We start from the raw sequence: 8,131 nt of genomic DNA on the forward strand, positions 1-8,131 counted from the left end.
TTCAAAGCCATTCTAATGTTTTCCCAGAAGCCCTTAACTAAAACAGTCCCAACAGTTCAAAGTGTTGTTTCACATAACACAGCACATTTTCTCTCCACATATGACCCCAGGACACATTTCTCTATACATATGACCCCAAGCCAACTGCTACTTTGCTAATTAAAAGGAAACCCAAGGCATAAAGTAGATTACATTATACTGTACTTTACAGTTTAACTCAGCTGTGGCCCGGTGGGGAATAAAACTAGCTTGGACCATTAGTGAGTGCAGGCTGCTCAGATTTAAATGATACTTCCCAAATGGCACGCTATTCCCTATGTAGTGCACTACTTTTGCCCAGAACCCTTTGGGACACAAGGAAAACTTGAACTTTCTGTTAGATCTCAAGGCTGCTGTCAGATCTCGATGAGAACACAGCTGAAAGACTGGAGGATGAGCAATCATCATGTTCATTATTAACAGCTGGACATTGGACTCCTGCAGCTAACAGGGCAGAAATAAAGGGAACACTAGTGTATGTCTCCTTCATGGCTCAGTTGGTAGAGCGTGGGGTTTTCAACGCCAGGGTTGTGGGTTCGATTCCCACGGGGGACCAGTACGGAGAAAAAAAAAGTATGAAATGTATGCAGTCACTCTGGACAAGAGCCTCTGCTAAATTACTAAAATGTAAAAGATCATGGGCAATGGGGTCTTAGCACCACATTTTATTTTTTAAACACCAAATAAATTAGTGTGTGTGTGTGTGTGTGTGTGTGTGTGAGAAAGAGCACTGTATAGCCATATCATCCATCCTAACAGAAGACCTTATGGATTATCATCCATCCTAACAGAACACCTTACAGCCATATCATCCATCCTAACAGAACACCTTACAGCCCTATAATCCATCCTAACAGACCACCTTACAGCCATATCATCCATCCTAACAGACCACCTTACAGCCATATCATCCATCCTAACAGAACACCTTACAGCCATATCATCCATCCAAACAGAACACCTTACAGCCATATCATCCATCCTAACAATATGGCTTTGATGAAACAGTCATCTGTTAGTAGCAGGTGGCAGCTGCTCCCTGCATCTCCCCACCACGTCTTGTCACTCCAGGGCATAACTGTGTGGACAGGGACACCAGGTATCTAGAATATGGCTTGAGGCCTTCCTTAGAAGTCGTCTCTCCATCCTCCTGTCTCTGTGTGGCTTCCTTCATCACGTCCATCAAAGGAGCATATTCCCCCTCCTCCGCGTAGCATATGGTTCTGTACTTGTTTCAGAATGTGTCAAAGAAAGCAGCAGACAGTGGTGGAGTCTTAAACACTTCCTGGAGGACTCTGCTGAAGTCTGCTCTCAGTTTACCACAGCCATCAACTTGTTGAGATTAGACCTCACCAGTACAATGTGTTCATAATTGTTCTAGGTATTATTAATAAGATAAAAGTATAGATATAATTAAAATATGAATTTTATGTATATATGTATAGAACTGAAGCGAAGAAAATGGAATATAAAATAGTTTCCAAAAAAGGCAAAATTAGATTTCAAAGGCAGGCTCCAGCAGGAGAGCATTCTGCTGGCAACAATGGCTGCTCTCTCTCCTGCTGAACGTTTGAAGTACAGACCCTCCCATGACCCTCCTATTCAGCTGCTATTTTACATGGAACGACAAGGGCCTTACGTTTACAAAGAACCAAAAGGGGAAAAAATTCACTACCTCAGTACTACAGTGTAGATGCTATGTTTAGGGCCTACTAGTGAATTCTAAAACATCGTGTTTAGGATACAGCAGCTTGTACTACTGAGGGAGGGACTTGTGTCTGAGGTAATGTGTTCAAGACAAGTAGGTTACCATGTTGAGTGTTGTAGCCTTTCCTATAATGGTAGAACAATGTGAAGTTCCATACTAATGATTGTATTTCATTTATCTGGGATAACATTGCAATGCAAGCTGTACAGTAAGGGGCACATATGTAGTTTAGCTTATTCTTAATTACCTTAGATTATAGATACTTGCTGACTGAGCAGACACCTTTTTCTCCTGATTTCACACTCTGGCTCTCCCCTTCTCTGACCCACTTCTAAAGCAGTGGATCTGGGATGCAATAAAACCCTCAGTTACAGCTGCTGTCAGAGAGAGAGAGAGAGATGGGGAGAGAGATCGAGAGTGAGAGCGAGAGAGAATGAGAGAGAACGAGAGAGAGAAAATGAGAGAGAGAGAATGAGAGAGAGAGAGTAAACCAGAGAGAGAGAGTGAACCAGAGAGAGAGCGAGAGAGAGAACCAGAGAGAAAGAGAGAGAGAGAGAGAGAGAGAGAGAGAGAGAGAGAGAGAGAGAAAGGGAGAACCAGAGAGAAAGAAAAAAAAAAAGAGAGAGAGAGAGAGAGAGAGAGAGAGAGAGAGAGAGAGAGGAACTATGTGATCTAAACCAGGCTGTGTAGATGTGAGTGTGACTCAACAAGGTTCCCCTCCTCTGTTTGCCCACAGCTCTCATTGTGTGTGGTGAGCCTCCTGTGCAGTAGTTGTCACAGCGACCAGTCAGACAATTCTACAGTCTGGTGCTGACAGAGAGAGTCTGGACTCCTTATCTATACCTAGTGCTGACAGAGAGAGAGAGAGTCTGGACTCCTTATCTATACCTAGTGCTGACAGAGAGAGTCTGGACTCCTTATCTATACCTAGTGCTGACAGAGAGAGAGTCTGGACTCCTTATCTATACCTAGTGCTGACAGAGAGAGAGAGAGTCTGGACTCCTTATCTATACCTAGTGCTGACAGAGAGAGAGAGTCTGGACTCCTTATCTATACCTAGTGCTGACAGAGAGAGAGAGAGAGAGTCTGAACTCCTTATCTATACCTAGTGCTGACAGAGAGAGAGAGAGTCTGGACTCCTTATCTATACCTAGTGCTGACAGAGAGAGAGAGTCTGGACTCCTTATCTATACCTAGTGCTGACTGAGAGAGAGAGTCTGGACTCCTTATCTATACCTAGTGCTGACAGAGAGAGAGAGAGAGTCTGGACTCCTTATCTATACCTAGTGCTGACAGAGAGAGAGTCTGGACTCCTTATCTATACCAAGTGCTGACAGAGAGAGAGAGAGTCTGGACTCCTTATCTATACCTAGTGCTGACTGAGAGAGAGAGAGTCTGGACTCCTTATCTATACCTAGTGCTGACAGAGGGAGAGAGAGTCTGGACTCCTTATCTATACCTAGTGCTGACAGAGAGAGAGAGAGTCTGGACTCCTTATCTATACCTAGTGCTGACAGAGAGAGAGAGTCTGGACTCCTTATCTATACCTAGTGCTGACAGAGAGAGAGAGAGTCTGGACTCCTTATCTATACCTAGTGCTGACAGAGAGAGAGAGTCTGGACTCCTTATCTATACCTAGTGCTGACAGAGAGAGAGAGTCTGGACTCCTTATCTATACCTAGTGCTGACTGAGAGAGAGAGAGAGTCTGGACTCCTTATCTATACCTAGTGCTGACTGACAGAGAGAGAGAGTCTGGACTCCTTATCTATACCTAGTACTGACAGAGAGAGAGAGAGTCTGGACTCCTTATCTATACCTAGTGCTGACTGAGAGAGAGAGTCTGGACTCCTTATCTATACCTAGTGCTGACAGAGAGAGAGTCTGGACTCCTTATCTATACCTAGTGCTGACAGAGAGAGAGAGTCTGGACTCCTTATCTATACCTAGTGCTGACAGAGAGAGAGAGTCTGGACTCCTTATCTATACCTAGTGCTGACAGAGAGAGAGAGAGTCTGGACTCCTTATCTATACCTAGTGCTGACAGAGAGAGAGAGAGTCTGGACTCCTTATCTATACCTAGTGCTGACAGAGAGAGAGAGTTTATACTCCTTATCTATACCTAGTGCTGACAGAGAGAGAGAGAGTCTGGACTCCTTATCTATACCTAGTGCTAACTGAGAGAGAGAGAGTCTGGACTCCTTATCTATACCTAGTGCTGACAGAGAGAGAGAGAGTCTGGACTCCTTATCTATACCTAGTGCTGACAGAGAGAGAGAGAGTCTGGACTCCTTATCTATACCTAGTGCTGACAGAGAGAGAGAGTCTGGACTCCTTATCTATACCTAGTGCCGACAGAGAGAGAGAGTCTGGACTCCTTATATATACCTAGTGTTGACAGAGAGAGAGAGAGTCTGGACTCCTTATCTATACCTAGTGCTGACAGAGAGAGAGTCTGGACTCCTTATCTATACCTAGTGCTGACAGAGAGAGAGAGAGTCTGGACTCCTTATATATACCTAGTGCTGACAGAGAGAGAGAGTCTGGACTCCTTATATATACCTAGTGCTGACAGGGAGAGAGAGTCTGGACTCCTTATCTATACCTAGTGCTGACTGAGAGAGAGAGAGTCTGGACTCCTTATCTATACCTAGTGCTGACAGAGAGAGAGAGAGAGAGTCTGGACTCCTTATCTATACCTAGTGCTGACAGAGAGAGAGAGAGAGAGTCTGGACTCCTTATCTATACCTAGTGCTGACAGAGAGAGAGAGAGAGTCTGGACTCCTTATCTATATCTAGTGCTGACAGAGAGAGAGAGAGTCTGGACTCCTTATCTATACCTAGTGCTGACAGAGAGAGAGAGTCTGGACTCCTTATCTATACCTAGTGCTGACAGAGAGAGAGAGAGTCTGGACTCCTTATCTATACCTAGTGCTGACAGAGAGAGAGAGAGTCTGGACTCCTTATCTATACCTAGTGCTGACAGAGAGAGAGAGAGTCTGGACTCCTTATCTATACCTAGTGCTGACTGAGAGAGAGTCTGGACTCCTTATCTATACCTAGTGCTGAAAGAGGGAGAGAGAGTCTGGACTCCTTATCTATACCTAGTGCTGACAGAGAGAGAGTCTGGACTCCTTATCTATACCTAGTGCTGACAGAGAGAGAGAGAGTCTAGACTCCTTATCTATACCTAGTGCTGACTGAGAGAGAGAGTCTGGACTCCTTATCTATACCTAGTGCTGACAGAGAGAGAGAGAGAGAGAGTCTGGACTCCTTATCTATACCTAGTGCTGACAGAGGGAGAGAGAGTCTGGACTCCTTATCTATACCTAGTGCTGACAGAGAGAGAGTCTGGACTCCTTATCTATACTCAGTATATAACCTGTATCTATACATTTACCTCTAGTATCTCTGTTACCTACAGACACTAACCTATACAGCACCTGTTCCTCTTAGGACACCTAAGGTGTCTAGTACCTCTGTTACCTACAGTATCTAGTACCTCTGTTACCTACAGTATCTAGTATCTCTGTTACCTACAGTATCTAGTACCTCTGTTACCTACAGTATCTAGTATCTCTGTTACCTACAGTATCTAGTATCTCTGTTACCTACAGTATCTAGTACATCTGTTACCTACAGTATCTAGTACATCTGTTACCTACAGTATCTAGTACCTCTGTTTCCTACAGTATCTATTATCTCTGTTACCTACAGTGTCTATTGTCTCTGTTACCTACAGTATCTAATATCTCTGTTACCTACAGTATCTAGTATCTCTGTTACCTACAGACACTAACCTATACAGTACCTGTTCCTCTTAGGACACCTAAGGTGTCTAGTACATCTGTTACCTACAGTATCTAGTATCTCTGTTACCTACAGTATCTATTGTCTCTGTTACCTACAGTATCTAGTACCTCTGTTACCTACAGTATCTAGTATCTCTGTTACCTACAGTATCTATTATCTCTGTTACCTACAGTATCTAGTATCTCTGTTTCCTACAGTATCTAATATCTCTGTTACCTACAGTATCTAATATCTCTGTTACCTACAGTATCTAGTACCTCTGTTACCTACAGTATCTAATATCTCTGTTACCTACAGTATCTAATATCTCTGTTTCCTACAGTATCTAGTATCTCTGTTTCCTACAGTATCTAATATCTCTGTTACCTACAGTATCTAGTATCTCTGTTACCTACAGCATCTAGTATCTCTGTTACCTACAGTATCTAATATCTCTGTTACCTACAGTATCTAGTACCTCTGTTACCTACAGTATCTAGTATATCTGTTACCTACAGTATCTAGTATCTCTGTTACCTACAGTATCTAGTATCTCTGTTACCTACAGTATCTAGTACATATGTTACCCAAAGCATCTAGTACCTCTGTTACCTACAGTATCTAGTACCTCTGTTACCTACAGTATCTTGTATCTCTGTTACCTACAGTATCTAGTATCTCTGTTTCCTACAGTATCTAGTATCTCTGTTACCTACAGTATCTAGTATCTCTGTTACCTACAGTATCTATTATCTCTGTTACCTACAGTATCTAGTATCCCTGTTACCTACAGTATCTAATACCTCTGTTACCTACAGTATCTAATATCTCTGTTTCCTACAGTATCTATTGTCTATGTTACCTACAGTATCTAATATCTCTGTTACCTGCAGTATCTAGTACCTCTGTTACCTGCAGTATCTAGTATCTCTGTTACCTACAGTATCTAGTATCTCTGTTACCTACAGTATCTATTATCTCTGTTACCTACAGTATCTAGTATCCCTGTTACCTACAGTATCTAGTACCTCTATAGGCCTTTGCTCAAATCACAACGTTTGAGTTGTAGACAGCCTACTTTCCCCTTGGGGTAAATGACTACTGTACCAGTAGGATAGGCTGGAGGACAAACAGGACATTCTTCATTTCAACTTTTGTGTCCAAAAATAGCTAGTAACTCACCGTTGGACGGTGCAGAATTGGACAGGGCTGGCATCACATGGCTGGCTGTCTGGTCACTGTGACAACTACTGCAGAGGAGGCACATCACACACAATGAGAGATGTGGGGAACCAGAGGAGAATAACCTTGTTGAGTCACACACTCAGATCTACACAGCCTGATCAGAAAACCAGTCAGCGCGACACATCTCTTTCACATAGAGTTGATCAGGATGTTGATTTGTGGCCTGTGGAATGTTGTCCCACTCCTCTTCATTGGCTGCGAGAAGTTGCATGATATTGGCGGGAACTGGAACACGCTGTCATACACGTTGATCCAAAGCAACCCAAACAGGCTCAACGGGTGACACGTCTGTGAATATGCAGGCCATGGAAGAACTGGGAAATGTTCTGCTTCCAGAAATTGTGTGTAGTTCCTTGCATTATGGGGCGGCAGGTTGCCTAGTGGTTAGAGCGTTGGGTCAGTAACCGAAAGGTTGCTAGATCGAATCCCCGAGCTGACAAGGTGAAAATATGTCATTCTGCCCCTGAACAAGGCAGTTAACCCACTGTTTCCCGGTAGGCCGTCATTGTAAATAAGAATTTGTTCTTAACCTGTTAGGGTATAGGGGGCAGTATTGAGAATTTTTTGAAAAAATATGTGCCCATTTTTAACTGCCTCCTACACCTACCCAGTAACTACAATATGCATATACTTATTATATATGGATAGAAAACACCCTAAAGTTTCAAAAACTGTTTGAATGGTGTCTGTGAGTATAACAGAACTCATTTGGCAGGCAAAACCCTGAGACAGATTCTGACAGGAAGTGGATACCTGATGTGTTGAATTGACTTTGAGCCTATGCCATTGAAAAACAAAGGGGGTGAGGAATATTCTGGCACTTCCTATTGCTTCCACAAGATGTCCCCAGCCTTTACAAAGTGTTTTGAGTGTTCTACAGTGAGATCTGACCGAATAAGAGCCATGGAACGTGATGGTCCATTAGACACCTGGCGCTCGATTTGATGGTGGGTACTCTCATTCCGAAACGTTTTAAAAGAAAACCCAATGGTCCGCCTTGAATTTTATTCATGTTCTGGTTAAAAAAGGCCCTAATGATTTATGCGATACAACGTTTGACATGTTTGAACGAACGGAAATATATTTTTTCCGTTCTTGAAGTGAAGTGAAGTCCGGCTGGCTTAGATCATGCGCTACAACACGGAGGTTTTTCGACATAAATGATGAGCTTTTTTGAACAAAACTACATTCGTTATGGACCTGGGACTCTTTGGAAGTGACATCTGATGAAGAGAATCAAAGGTAATGGATTATTTATATAGTATTTTCGATTTTAGATTCCTCCAACATGGCGGTTAGTCTGTATCGCGATGCGTATTTTTCTGGCGCAGTGCTCAGATTATTGCAAA

The 8,131-nt window shown here is 43.0% G+C and overlaps 1 non-coding gene across 1 annotated transcript; it reads left to right on the forward strand.

The window, feature by feature from the left end:
• Positions 1 to 521: 521 nt before the first annotated feature.
• trnae-uuc (transfer RNA glutamic acid (anticodon UUC)) lies at positions 522 to 593 on the forward strand. Its single transcript has one exon. It is a non-coding gene; the product is annotated as a tRNA-Glu (tRNA).
• The last annotated feature ends 7,538 nt before the right edge of the window (positions 594 to 8,131 follow it).

This window comes from Salmo trutta, chromosome 18 (assembly GCF_901001165.1).
Source record: "Salmo trutta chromosome 18, fSalTru1.1, whole genome shotgun sequence".
Lineage (NCBI taxonomy): Eukaryota > Metazoa > Chordata > Actinopteri > Salmoniformes > Salmonidae > Salmo > Salmo trutta.